The sequence below is a fragment of the Schistocerca piceifrons genome, chromosome 6 (genome assembly GCF_021461385.2).
Source record: "Schistocerca piceifrons isolate TAMUIC-IGC-003096 chromosome 6, iqSchPice1.1, whole genome shotgun sequence".
Classification (NCBI taxonomy): Eukaryota; Metazoa; Arthropoda; class Insecta; order Orthoptera; family Acrididae; genus Schistocerca; species Schistocerca piceifrons.
The window spans coordinates 495410775-495425614 of record NC_060143.1 but is presented as its reverse complement, the minus strand read 5'-3'; the positions used below and the strand labels follow the sequence as shown (position 1 = coordinate 495425614).

At 44.8% G+C, this 14840-nt stretch overlaps 1 protein-coding gene and 1 non-coding gene across 2 annotated transcripts in view; one reads left to right on the top strand and one right to left on the bottom strand.

Moving 5' to 3' along the window:
- LOC124803420 overlaps positions 1 to 14840 on the top strand; it is a 909999-nt gene that overhangs the window by 279153 nt on the left and 616006 nt on the right. The window lies entirely within an intron of this gene.
- Positions 9952 to 10025, bottom strand: Trnat-ugu. The gene has a single exon. It is a non-coding gene; the product is annotated as a tRNA-Thr (tRNA).

Here is a 14840-nt window from a genome sequence, read left to right as displayed (position 1 = left end):
CCCCACGTAATGCCGATCCAAAACAGCAGGGAACCTCCACCTTGCTGCACTCGCTGGACAGTGTGTCTAAGGCGTTCAGCCTGACTAGGTTACCTCCAAACGCGTCTCCGACGATTGTCTGGTTGAAGATACATGCGACACTCATCGGTGAAGAGAATGTGATGCCGATCATGAGCGGTCCATTCCGCATGTTGTTGGGGCCATCTGTACCGTGCTCCATGGTGTCGTGGCTGCTAAGATGGACTTCGGCATGGACGTCGGGAGTGAAGTTGCGCACCATGCTGCCTATTGCGCACAGTTTGAGTCGTAACACGACGTCCTTTGGCTGCACGAAAAGCATTATTCAACGTGGTGGCGTTGCTGTCAGGGTTCCTCCGAGCCATAATCCGTAGGTAGCGGTCATCCACTGCGTTAGTATCCCTTGGGCGGCCTGAGCGAGGCGTGTCGACGGTCTCTGTCTCTCTTTATCTCCTCGAGTCTGAACAACATCGCTTTGGTTCACTCCGAAGCTCTTCGACACTTCTCTTGTTGCGAGCCGTTCCTGGCACGAAGTAAAAATGCGGACGCGGTATTGACCGTGTTGTCATGGTTGAATTACAGACAACATGATCCGTGTACCTCCTTGCTGGTGGAAAGACTAGAACTGATCGGCTTTTGGACCCCTTCCGTCTAATAGACGCTGCTCATCCATGGTTTTTTACATCTTTGCGAGGGTTTAGTGACATCTCTGAACAATCAGAGGGGCTGTGTCTGTGATACATTATCCACAGTCAACGTTTATCTTCAGGATTTCTGGGAACCAGTGTGATGGAAAACTTTTTATGATGTGTGTATACAAAAGTTTCTAGAATAAAAGTGGTACCAGAGGAAACTCAGACATACTCAGAAATTGTGACGGGCAATGGTCGCTAAGTTCGCTGATCCTTCACCTCCATTTATCATTAGTGGACTGAGCATATGAGATCTTAAATTCTTACCTTATGCCAGGGGTAGTATTGGCACCTCTGTAAACCATTGCTTCTAGAAGTAACTGGATACTTTAATTTTAAACTGCTAAATCACTGTTTTCCCTTTTTTTGCAATTTTCATCCTTTCATACCCCTCCTCCCCCCCCCCTCACCCCAAGGCAGTAAAAGTCTTCAACCTACGTTGCTGCACTATGCTGTAAAAAGAGCTAAGATAAGAGCTACTATTACGGGCAGTTGTCATCACAGTAAGTACGTACCACAAGGCCTCAGCTAGTAGCTTAAACATGATATATAGTGGTCAGAATAAAGGTTGCATGTTGCTTTATTGTCAATACTGGACGTAATAGGGAACAAAACTGATTTTGTTCTCTCAGGTATAGTCAGAAGAAAATAAAAGTGAAGAAAATAAACGCATTTCCATTTGATAAACACAAGCAAGAAAACAAAAACAAAACTTAGGAAATGATTCCACAACAAACGCTACAGTTTCTTCTTTCATATTGCATAACACATTATTTATGAACTTACTAAATTGTCCACATAAGCCTGCGGAACGTTGTCCCATTCCTTCACAGCAGCCTCTGTGTTGCCCTCTAAGGTATCTGGTGAGACAACTGAATACAGACCGTTCGTTGTAGCATGGCCAATGCATTCTGAATACAGCTGAGATTAGGAGGATGTGGAGACCATTCCGTCCCACGGCGTGATTCCCGATCATTATGTTCACTAAATGGACCCACGATGCGTGCAAGGATGTCGTCCCGATACTTCACACCAGTCATCCATTTATTGGTCCAGAACGTGAGTGAACGGCCGGTACAGCTATTATGTAAACTTGTCCTCGTTGCCTCCACACACGAATACCAATGTGGTCAGGGTGGGGACTGAGGTGACCCTCATCAGAAAGAAGCATTTAGTGCCACTGCCACCTAGTCCACAAAGCGTGGTTTTGTGCCCATACGAGTCCTTCTCCGAACCCGGTTTAGAGGAAGAGCATTCAAAGGTGTGGCGCGTAATGTTCGCTCGTGGAGCCTATTTGTTATGATTTTTGTTGACACCTGTTATGCTATAGCTGTTTGGAACTGCCGCCGTAGATGTGTGATTGTATTGAGGGCTTCTGCGTGCTGTTGTATGCAGATACCGGTCCCGCAAACCTGTTTTTTTTTTTTTTCCTCAGCTGGGTGGCGGAGCATGGTACCACATGCCTTCAGCTCCTTCCAAACGCGGATGGAACGCGGAAAGAAACACTCAAGTGTTTCTGTGCGCGTGGTGCAAAGTCTAATCTTCTCTTCACGACACTTACGGGAGCTGTACTAAAAGGGATTAATAATACCTCTAGATTCGTCGCTAAATTTTGTTTCCCGACACTTGGTAAGTGGTATTTGGCGGCATAGTTGGCGTCCATCTGCTAGTTCGAGTTTTTCAACATTTGTGTGACGCTCTACGACAGGTAAAACGTGACCATTCGTGCCTCCTACTCTGTATAGCCGGACGGGGTGGCCGAGGGGTTCTAGGCGCAACAGTCTGGAAGCGCGCGACTGCTGCGGTCACAGCTTCGAATCCTGCCCCGGGCGTGGATGTGTGTGATGTCCTTAGGTTAGTTAGGTTTAAGTAGTTCTAAGTTCTAGGGGACTGATGACCTCAGAAGTTAAGTCCCATAGTCCTCAGAGCCTTTTGAACCATACTCTGTATACGTTCAATAGCCATATTAGCGCCACACACGGAATGTACGGGCGATTTGTAAACAGTCTCTTTTGTTGGCAGATGGTATTTTTCCAGTTCCCTGGCAATGAAGCGAATTTTCCCCCTCCCGCCTTGCCTATGATTGAGCATATGTGATCGTTCCATTTCATATCCCTACAGACTGTAACACCCAGGTATTTGTACAGGTCTACTCATTCCATTTGCGGCCCGTTGATGTTCTAGTCACTAAATTTTTGCGTATTGTGAAGCACACAGTTATACATTTTTGAACATTTAAAACAAGTTTCCATTCTATGCATTACTGAAATCTTATCAAGATCTGACTCGAAATGAAGAAGGATCTTACGGAAATGTAATTCACCCACGGAAGAAGTTACTTACAAAACATCAGTTCGACCGTTTCTTGAGTATTATTCGTCAGTTTGGGACCCCTGCCAGGTAGGTTAGTAGAAGAGATCGAAAAGATTCGGTGAAAAGTGGCGCATTTCGTCAGGGGATTGTTTAGTCAGCACGGGAGGGTTACGGAGATACTCAACAAATTCCAATGGCAGATATTAAGAGATATTGTGCATCACGGAGAGATTTGCTAGTGAAATTCTGAGAGAGTACTCGTACGTCCTGCGAAGAGTCGTACAACATATTACTTCCTCCCACTTACGTCTCGTGAAATTACCACTATTCAAATATTTAGAGCCAGTGTGGAGAGTTATCGAACACCATTCTTCTCACGCGCCATTCGCGATCGGAACAGAGAAGGGGATTCACATACTGGTGCCAAAAGTATCCTCCGCCACACACCTTTAGGTGGCTTGCGAAGTATGGATATTCGGAAATCATGCTGGTTGGCGTGGAGAATGTCATTCAGTTCGAGATAGGCTGCGGCATTAAGTTTGACCTCAGAATATGTTCTAGTTGGTACGTTAGTTACATGTTCCATAGATCATGTGAACGATTTGTTTAACGAAATGTTGTGAAACAAGGCAATGTACAGGATATGTATAAATGATTAGCGTTAACGTTAATAAACATATTGTATTTTTAGTCCTAAAATGCAACTACATTTTTTTACTGGCTACCAGTTTTTAAGTAGAAATTCGTAGATGTAAAACTTACTTCGATGTCCGTCAGACATTTTATGGTATTAGGCAAATGATCAAAGTTTTTGTTGCTACATATTCAACTCCTCTGTGAGTTACTGACATTTTTAACAGTTGGTGATAGGCTCGTTTTTTCCCTATAGTGTTATAACTATGTACATCACTGTTATTCTCAAATTCTGGTGGGTTCTTCTCAAATTTTAGTGGATTATTTTCGATGAATTTCATTAGGAAACATATGTATTGTTCTTGAGGGTATTTTCATTCTGTCATTGCATCTACAAAAAAAATGCCTCTCTTTTTCACCAAACGCGTTTCGTTTTATTGACGTAAAGCATCATCAGTGGTCTGTAATTAAAGATATTTACAATTTGATTTGTTTTTAAGATTGAAAAACAGTTCGTTAACAATATGTCATTTTTTTTCTTACTGTGATATCCTCTTGGTTTGTCGCCTACATCGGGAAATGCTATGTGCCATCACATCTTTGGTGTTTTTCTTCATTAAACACTGATACTTGTAGTCTAATTTTTCGTTGCTGTGCAGAAGGATACATTTCTTATCTTTTACAAAGCACACTTTTAAGCACTTAGAAGTAGAAAAATAAACAGATAACAGTAGCGTGCGAAAAAGTGTGCTCTAAAACATCAGAATTGCATAGTTTTGCAGAGCAACAAAGATAAGACTAAAAGATCAGCATCTAATGAAGGAAGATTTGCATTTCCTGAAGTAGGCCAACCAAGCGGAAATCACGTAAGTACTGTTACCGAATTGTTTTTCGATTTTAAAAACAAATCAAATTGTAAATATCTTTAATTACAGACCACTGATGATGCTTTACATCAATGAAGCGAAACGCGTCTGGAGAAAAAAAACGCGCATTTGTTTGTAGTTGCAACGACAGAACGAAAATACTCCCAGCAAATGTAAAGCAACTACGGACAAATATGGCTACACAAATAAAGAATATGTATCGGGACGGCGCAGTTAAAATGTCTAGCTCTTTCAAGAGGTACCTACATCACGTCTGTGGGTGAACACCACATATTATTGTTACTGCTCGATTTGTGGAATAAACACGTGCTTTCTAAGTGATGTGTTCTCCCAAAAAATTATTCCATACGGCATTATAGAGTGGAAAATGTAAAATATATCAGGAAGTTGATACATTTGTTTCCAACATCAGCAATTGTACGCAGGGCAAAAGTAGCCGAATTTAATTGTTTTAGAAGCTCAGTAATGTGCTTCTTCCTTTCCAATTTTCATCAATTCAAAAAAATGGTTCAAATGGCTCTGAGCACTATGGGACTCAACTTCTGAGGTCATTAGTCCCCTAGAACTTAGAACTAGTTAAACCTAACTAACCTAAGGACATCACAAACATCCATGCCCGAGGCAGGATTCGAACCTGCAACCGTAGCGGTCTTGCGGCTCCAGACTGCAGCGCCTTTAACCGCACGGCCACTTCGGCCGGCTCATCAATTCTTTCACCCAAAAATTTGGAGTATTTTACCGTATTTACTGACTTCTGCTCATGTGTCACATCAGTTGTGGTATGACTCTATCTGTTGTACAGAACTGAACGCAGTGCGTTTTTTTCAACATTTATTTAGAGTGCATTTTCACAGAACGACTTAGTCACTCTTTGAAAAACATTGTTAACAATCTCTTCTGTGGCTTTCTCTCTAAAAGGATACATTATAACACCAGTGTCGTCGGCAGAAAGTACCCATTTTGCTTGTTGAATGTTAGTTCGAAGGTCATTCACATATATAAGGAATAGTAGTGGACCCAAAATTGAACACTGTGTAACCCCCTATGTGATCGCCCCCCCCCCCCCGGTCACTAAAATTTTCTACCTTTCCGAAACTGTCTAAATTTTTCAGCGCAACTGTTTGTATTCTGTTTGTCAGGTATGGTTCAAACCAGCTGTGCGTGTGTCCAGAGCTGTAAAACCCCTTCGTCCCACGGACAAAAGACGACTGTCGCAGTAGTGTGTTATTCGTCTGCTGCTAAGAGGGAAGTCAGCTTTTGGTGAACTTAGTACAGCGGTCGCGGCAGCAGCCGGGGCGACATTCTTGCGGCAACAGAGAGGAGCGCGCGTTGCCATGGCGACTCGCGCCGCCGCTACTTGTTGGTGCGGTATCGACCGCTAGCGGCGTGGTGCGGCGCCGAGGCGGCTTCCCATTGGCCGACGGCCCGCTCGCGCGTCACGGACGCTCTCGAGGCGCCGCCGTTTTAAAAATACCGGCGCCGCCACCAGCGCCTCTTCTCTTCCCTTTTCCACCCCTCCCTTTCCCGCCCCCGCCGCACTGTTGCTACCCGCGGCCGGTCCAGACCGCAGCGCGCCTCGCGACGCATTTTCCGCCCCGCCGACCCGGCGCCCCGCCACTCTGGAGATCGTGACGTCAGTCGCGGTGCTTATAATTGGTCTCAACACCCCGCCCCCGACTCGGATCTCGTCATGATCCTGCCACACTCGTAACAAATTAATTAATATTTGGCTTTCTGTCGTCTTTCTAGCCTCCCACTAGACGAAAATATATTTCCTGACGCCAATTAGTCCAAACAAGGTGCAGTAGCTATAGAAAGTAAGCGTCGGGTGCTAGCTTCGTATTCCTCGCCCCAAGATGCTTATGTAATTTGCCAGCGACATCGAATAATTGTGTGTTTCATCAACGATTCGACCTAATTTGTCAACTGCCATTGTTAGAACTATGATGACGTCACTACCCTCGAGCTAAGCGCTGAACCACTAATCAAAACAAGGATTTCGCTGACGGAGGGGAACATTGATTATGTTGTATGGTCGGTGCACATAATGACGCTTTTCAGCATACTGAAGCAACTTACGAAAAGCATAACACTTGATGAAGGCATTGGATCCGAAAGCAGTCGTATAAATGACGAGTGATCGCAGAGTCCCGTTACTCCCTATTATAGGTCCACTTATTCATAGATGGTCGCATTATATTAATGTGAGATAAAGGTAGAGGTTAACTTAGACCTGCCAGGTTAACCGAGGGCGCTAATGCGTTGCTTCCAGGACTCGGGTAGGCGCGTTGCCCCGGATCAAATCCGTTCGGCGGATTAACGACGAGGGCCGGTGTACTGGTCAGTCTGGCTGTGGTTTTTAGGCGGTTTTCCACATCCCACTAGGTGAATACCGGGCTGGTCCCCATGTCCCGCCTCAGTTACACTACTCGCAGACATTTAAAACGTTTGCACTGTTCCAACGCTTACACTAGACACAGACACCTGGAGTACACTAATTTCATCTTGGAGATACAGGTCAGTGGCAGGAAGGGCACCCGGCCGTCCTCTGACACTAACATTGTTGAAGTGGGACAAAGGCCCAAAGAAAATAATGGTGGTAGAGGACAACTTTGAGGACGTGTGATTACTGTTTATTATTTAGAAGCAGAGAACCCAGCATTGTTGGGATATGTATCGATACCATTAGCCCATCCCCTCCTTCACGGCCTCTTTGTCCATCTCCTTCACCTTCCTCTCTGTTCATCTCCTCCTCCCCCCTCTATGTGTGCATCTCGTCCTCTCCCCTCTTTCTGTCCACCCCTCTTACCTTTATCTGCTTATTTCCTGCTCCCCGTCTTCTCGACCATTTCTTCAGCCAGCCTCTCAGAGTCTATCTCTTCCTCCCTCCCTCTCTATCCATCTCGTCCTGCCCCTATCTCTGTTCATCTCCTCATTTCCTATCTCTGTCTGCCATTTCCTCCTCCGCTGCCTCTCACCACATTATCACCCCATCCCAAACGGACTTTGCCAGTTATTACCCCTGCAGTATTTACTTCGAGATCTTAAGTAATATATGTACCACGTTGGTTGAAATCTATACAGGGGTCCAAGTGGAGCTTTTTCCCCCTGGCTTTGCCCATGTAAGTCAATGTCATATATATTTTACATACATTTAACATATCTTACTAATATTTGTACACATATTTCTCTAGCGAATTTCGCCCAGCAGTTTCGTTTTCATGCAGCGCGATCGGCCGGCCGGAGTGGCCGAGCGGTTCTAGGCGCTACAGTCTGGAACCCCGCGACCGCTACGGTCGCAGGTTCGAATCCTGCCTCGGGCATGGATGTGTGTGATGTCCTTAGGTTAGTTAGGTTTAGGTAGTTCTAAATTCTAGGGGACTGATGACCTCAGAAGTTAAGTCCCATAGTGCTCAGAGCCATTTGAACCAACCAGCAGCGCGATGTTTATGCTGTAATATCTCCTGAACTGTGTTCGTTCAGTGACATAACTTTGCAGGTACATCCAGCGCTGTATATAGATACTGGCCGCGAAATATGCTCGAAAATAGTTAGCAGTAAAGACGTAACAAATTAAAACTTCATGCATGATGCAGAAACAGCAAAAAAAGCATACCAAATTCAAACTGACGCAAAATCTCCAAGACTGGCGATCTTTTACAGAATCTCGAAATTTAGCGCGGAGTTAAACTCTGTCTCGAAACGTGGCAAAAAATCCAAAGAGTTTCTGACCCGTTTTGTGTACCAAGGGGGATCAGCTCCATCGTTTGTTAATTTATACGGTATAAATCTCTCAATTGCTGTCGATACTATCTCTTTGAATACAAGCCACATCTGGTCTACTCTTACATTGTTAATTTGGAAGGAGTGGAGATTGTCTCTCAGGAAGGCGTCAAGCGAATTTTTATCTGCTTTTGTGAGTAGGTATATTTTTCGTTTATTTTGGAGTATTTGAAGGTTACAGTATTCAATCACGCTACGACAGCCCTGTGTTCACTAATCCCTCTATCCCGTTGACCTCTAGCAATTGTAGAATTCTGGATCACGTTTCGTGCTTCCACTGTGATGTTCTTGTTTTTGTTGCCGTAGTTATTGGATAGTAGGTGAAGTTTCTGATCAGGAACGGAGGTTCAAAATGGTTCAAATGGCTCTAAGCACTATGGGACTTAACATCTGAGGTCATCAGTCTCCTAGGCTTAGAACTACTTAAACCGAACTAACCTAAGGACATCACACACAACCATGCCCGAGGCAGGATTCGAACATGCGACCGTAGCAGGATGCCCGCATCTCGTGGTCGTGCGGTAGCGTTCTCGCTTCCCACACCCGGGTTCCCGGGTTCGATTCCCGGCGGGGTCAGGGATTTTCTCTACCTCGTAATGGCTGGGTGTTGTGTGCTGTCCTTAGGTTAGTTAGGTTTAAGTAGTTCTAAGTTCTAGGGGACTTATGACCACAGCAGTTGAGTCCCATAGTGCTCAGAGCCATTTGAACCATTTGAACCGTAGCAGGAGGTTCAAAATTTTACCGTTTGGATGTAAAGTAAGTTTGAAGATCAGATCATTTTAAAGTCTCCATCTTCATGGTGCGCACACAGTGGAGGCAATGAAGTCTGAGCCGTGAGCTCTACGGGCATGAGCATGTTCCCAGTATTCGTCGTGGGGTTCTCTTCTACGTGACGAAGGACGTCCTTTTCAAACTCGAGAATGCGGCGCGACCGTGGAGGACCACAGCCAACCCTACAAGTTGCGAACGTACCAGTATATTGCAGCCGTTGTTGAAGTCGGACGAAAATGGTATGTGGCGTCATAATTGCAACAGAGACTGATGACGGCGCCCTCTTCTCAGTTTTAGTGCACACCGTGAAGGGGGAGAAGTCTTCCTTTCTTGGAACTTATTTTGTATCCAAACGGCAGACTACATTGTTGGACAATTATTCGTGATCAAAACATTGTCTATTAAAATCCAGCTAAAAGCCTTAGAGGACTGTAATAGGACATGTGAAACAGATGCCTAATGTCCGAGAAGCATGTTGGGCTAAACAAATTACTGACGCGCTTTTCTCAGTCCAGGAAGTACGCCAGTTGCCGGTTGCACAGGCGTAACAGAGTGTACTGGGGCCCTTTAATGAAAAACAGTCAAGAAAGTTACCACGAAATGATCTCTATTTCACTATCAGAACTGGAACCTAAGGCGTGACACTGGAAGGAGCTGCTTGTTTACGCTGCCTTATGTCTTCAGGGTTCTCATAGCATTCTATGCATGGCCAACATAAACCTGCTAAACGCAACAAGCGCAGTAATGTTCATTTGCACAGAATTGTCCAACAGAACAAAGGCATTACAATGAAATGAACACCCTTAGCTGCTTACAGGCGTTGACATACGTCAACGGGGACAGATGAACATGTGTGCCCCGACCGGGACTCGAACCCGGGATCTCCTGCTTACATGGCAGACACTCTATCCATTTGAGCCACCGAGGACACAGAGGATAGCGCGACTGCAGGGATTTATCTCTGTCACGCCTCCCGCGAAACTCACATTGTCAACGTATTGTCCCGCACTAAATTCGTAGTGCCCCCGCCCATTATACTCATTACTCGCGGAGCGTTGCCGATTCCCGTACGAGTTCGGGCTCTGTTTGTGCATTCGCACAGAAGAAGAAGATGGTCAAATGGCCGGTGAGCCTTAACTATATATATACTAAGATGGTATCTGTTCTTTCGGACATGTCCGAAAGAACAGATACCATCTTAGTATATATAGAACAAAGGCAACTTAACCTTACTGGGCACCTCTGCGATTGGTCATAGAGTATTACGAAAGAACCTGTTCGTTTCAGTTTTTTGTCGTAGGTAGTAGGAGAATCCAAGCGTTCCAACCGACTGAAAAAAGACGCGGTTCATACACGTTTACAAGAAGACATTGGCCTCCTGAAATCTGAAGCCAACTCGTTTGTCATATTGATGAAAACATTTGAACACAGGCTGGGAAAGGGCGACATCAGACTTGAGTGAATTTCTATTGCTACAAGAGGAGTTGGGAATCAGGACCTAGGAGCCGAAAGTTGGGAGTATCTGTCCAGTCAGTCGCCGTGCCGCTGACACAGCCAAGGGCGAAGATCCGTACTCACTCGACAGCAGAGACACATTGCGACGGGAAGAGAAAACTGCTTACGCCCCCTCCCCACTCCCCCTCTGCCCGCTGCTCCTTAGTACCTGTGCGAGCCTCCAACTAAAAGCCCTCCCCGTTAACCTCCTGTGTGTGTGGGGGGGGGGGGGGGATATTTAATGCGCAGCTATCGTGTTGCAGCAGGTTTATGAAGATCACAAATAGATGAGGGGGGCTGTGTTTGCCCACGACAGCTGTTATTTTGCAGCTGGAGCCATCGTCAAATTATTGTATCCGGCGAGGCAATGTGCTCTTCAAGGAAACGTGACTTAGCACAGCTGAAAATATTAATGACAGGTGTTTTAATGGCCTGCTTTGTTGGCCATAACGTTTTCTTAAACTTGGCTCGCTGTTTTGGCGCGTTAACTGAGTTGATGTCTTCTGCGTAGCAGCGAACGCCCTTATACTCTTGCTGGACGCACGAAAATTACTTTGGTATCAGAATCGCCCCAGTTGTTGGTGAAAGTTAAGCCGTGTATTATAAAAGAGAGCTAATATTATATATACCACACAAATTTTCGAATGCTTTCCGAAGCATCGCCACTTTGGCTTCCTGAAAACCCCTTATAGGTACTCTCCTCTCTCGTTGTTAATCAGGGGGCGATCATGTTCTGCCTTCTCTCATGATTTCACACACACACACAAACACACACACACACACACACACACACACAAGTTTATATCCTCTAAAATATTCCGTCAGAAGAAAAGCAAATGTAATAAAAGTACGCACTTCATAGTCCTTCCCTTCCAATTCTTTCGTCAGTATTCTGACTCCTCTTTTGTCACATTTTTTTCCCATTGTAGGGCCTATGTTCTTATTTACTTCAAACCGAGGAACGCAGCCAGTTCGATTCACTCTAAACTGTAGTTGGTAGCAACGATTTATTGACGACACGGGCACGTATTACTTGGAACCACAGCGCTCTTTGAAGCGTCTCATTGATTCGTGGACTCGTCGTTAATTTTTACTGTGAAGTAAAGGTCTGTACCATACATTACAACAGAGGGCAAATGATGAAAATAAGCGTGTAAAAAAACAGACTGGTAAAATTACACTACCGGTGTGACACCAGCTGTTTTCATGAGGTGTTGGTAGATTTCTCCAACGTTAAGCTATGTAACACTTGATAGGAATTCAACCTTATTTCCAACCGAAGAGCTACTCTTTTTAGTATTGCGCGAGTCCGGGTAACCTGCTGTTACTTCAGTCCCTTACTCTGTAAGAATGTCACGCAGGGCAGGTTTATTGGGAAGTCTGAATTTCTGGTCTTCCGGGCGCTATTTGGCATTTACGTTTTCTCACAGCGGGATAGCGGGGCACGTTTTTCGCCGATGCGAGATAAGCTCTTGCACACACACACACACACACACACACACACACATACACACTGCGAGTATACACATGCGCGATAAACACGAAAGCAATTGCCTTGAACCGTGCCCAAATGTCACACGAAAATAAATCTCTCGCAAGCGAAAATCATCGTCCGTGTGTGTGGCATGAAAGGCATGGTCTCTGTAAAACACGCCGCAATCAGCAATGTAAAAACACGATGTGGACAGTGCACTTCAGGCAAGCGTTTTTTTATTTTTATTTATTTATTTATTTATTTTAAAGGGCGTTCCTGTCGCCTAGCACTTTCAGTTGCGCAGTGTGCGAAATTCGCGAAGAATCCGAGTATGTCGGAGTAAACGCGGAACATTGCTCGATTTTTTAGTCTTACGAATGTTCGTAAGAAAGTCGCTGCCTGATCACGGTGGATAAATGCGATATTGCAGTGCTTGTGTTGTTAGGGAGTGCGACGCAGCGTTGCTTTGGACATACATGCGTGTTCTGGAGCAATATGCACTGCGGCGACTAAAGACTACAGCCGTTAGGAACGACGACATACGCAAGTTTGGGTCTGGTTGTCAGTCGCGCACGGATAGCCAAAGCGGTTAAGTCGAACTCTCGTGTGAAGCGGAAAATCCGGGTTCGAATTCAGCACACATTTTCACTGTCGTAATTCCTTTACACAACTTTGTGGACTTCACGTAGTTACCTTGTTGCTACAACAACACAACACAGACTGATGGGCTTCAAGTGCACAGGCAAACACAAGAACCATACCTGAGTTTCGTGCTTGCTCACATTGGTATAATAGGGCCGCTATTTGTGAAACCTATCTTCCTGGCGGCGGGACACTGGTTAGCGGCGCTATTATCTAGATACTATTAAATTAAGTTCGATAAATTTTATGTCGTTGAAGTTCTCTTAGAAGCGTCTTTCAAAAGCCACATAAAATTGTGTACAGTTCTACTAGAAAAAAAAGAAGTCGATGTCGTACCTCGGCGACTATAAACGAGGAAAATTACTTGCGAACGTCAGGAAATTTGCCAAACTGTCCGCAATAACTTCACGAAAATCGCATCTCGATGTATTTAATCGTTCTGGATATATTTGTGGTGGTCTGTCTGAGCTGCCTCACCCTACACAACAATAAATCTTATATATATATAAAAGAAAAAATAGAAAAATAGTACATCCTTTTAGAGGTTTCCAATTCACTTAGGATTTATTGTTGCAACGGTGCATATGGAATACATGAAACGATTACATGTGCAGATCAATAGCACAAGCGGTTATGAGGTACCAGGCATCGATAAATGTTGTTCAAATGTTTGTGAAATCTTATGGGACTTAACTGCTAAGGTCATCAGTCCCTGAGCTTACACACTACTTGCCGGCCGGGGTGTTCGAGCGGTTCCAGGCGCTTCAGTCTGGAACCGCGAGACCGCTACGGTCGCAGGTTCGAATCCTGCCTCGGGCATGGGTGTGTGTGATGTCTTTAGGTTAGTTAGGTTTAAGTAGTTCTAAGTTCTAGGGGACTGATGACCTCAGAAGTTAAGTCCCATAGTGCTCAGAGCCATTTTACACACTACTTAACCTAAATTACCCTAAAGACAAACACACACACCCATGCCCGAGGGAGGACTCGAACCTCCGCCGGGACCAGCCGCACAGTCCACGACTGCAGCGCCTCAGACCGCTCGGCTTAGTCCGCGCGGCGACAAATGAAACATCCATATTAGTACGTGGTGTACCCCCACGGGCAGCAGTGTAGGCGCTCACTCCAGCATCCAGTCGATACAGATAATGTCCTGGGATACGTGATACCACGCCTGCTCGATCTGTTAACGTAGTTCTGTAAGAGTTGTTGGTCGACGAGTGGCAGAAGTTGAAACGTCCCCTTAGAACAATTATACATGACTGTCCTTAAACTGACACACAATATTTTTAGCGCAACGCAATCTGACTTTCAAAACTCCCTACTAAAGAATGGCCCTGACAAACATTAAACTATACCTTTCACAAATCACTTACCTCACAAAAATCTTCGCTGCTCAAGCTACTGCAATACAGCGAGCGCCACTACTGCCAGCTAAATAAAAGATTCAAACTACTGAAGGCACTAACTACTGATAGGGGTAGTTAGCAAATGAAAGATATTAATAGAGAGCAAACAATGTATTTACCTTAATATCATCACAAATCATAATATATATATATCAGTTCATGACAAACTGCAAACCTCCGCCATCTCTCTCCCCACATCCACCACTGCTGGCGGCTCACCTCCAACTGCGCAACATTACGCGCTGTTCACAGCCAGCTGCCGCTGCCCAACACTACAATGGCAGACAACAATGCAAACTAGCCACAGACTGCACACAGCACAGCCAGTGATTTTCATATTGAGCGCTACGTAACGTTGCCAATAAGAAAACATAAACAGCCTACTTACATAGAGAAAACATAAACAGCCTACTTACATACAGAAAACATAAACAGCCTACTTACATAGCCCCCATGCTCCCCACAAAATATTTTTACAAATGGTGTTGGGCACTGGCCAATACAGATTTGACAAAAATTTTTCACAATTACAGTAACAAAGATATAAAATGCACACACTTATTGATACAATGTTGGTCAAAAGCTAAAATTTTCTCACAGTCTATAAAGACAGTCTTGATCATTCATCACAGTGAATAGCAGTGTTTTTTCTCAAAGTCTGAGCAGTAAAAGAAAATGCACACGGAAGTAGTGGATTTCCATGCAGTCTTGAAGAAGTAGTGTTGTC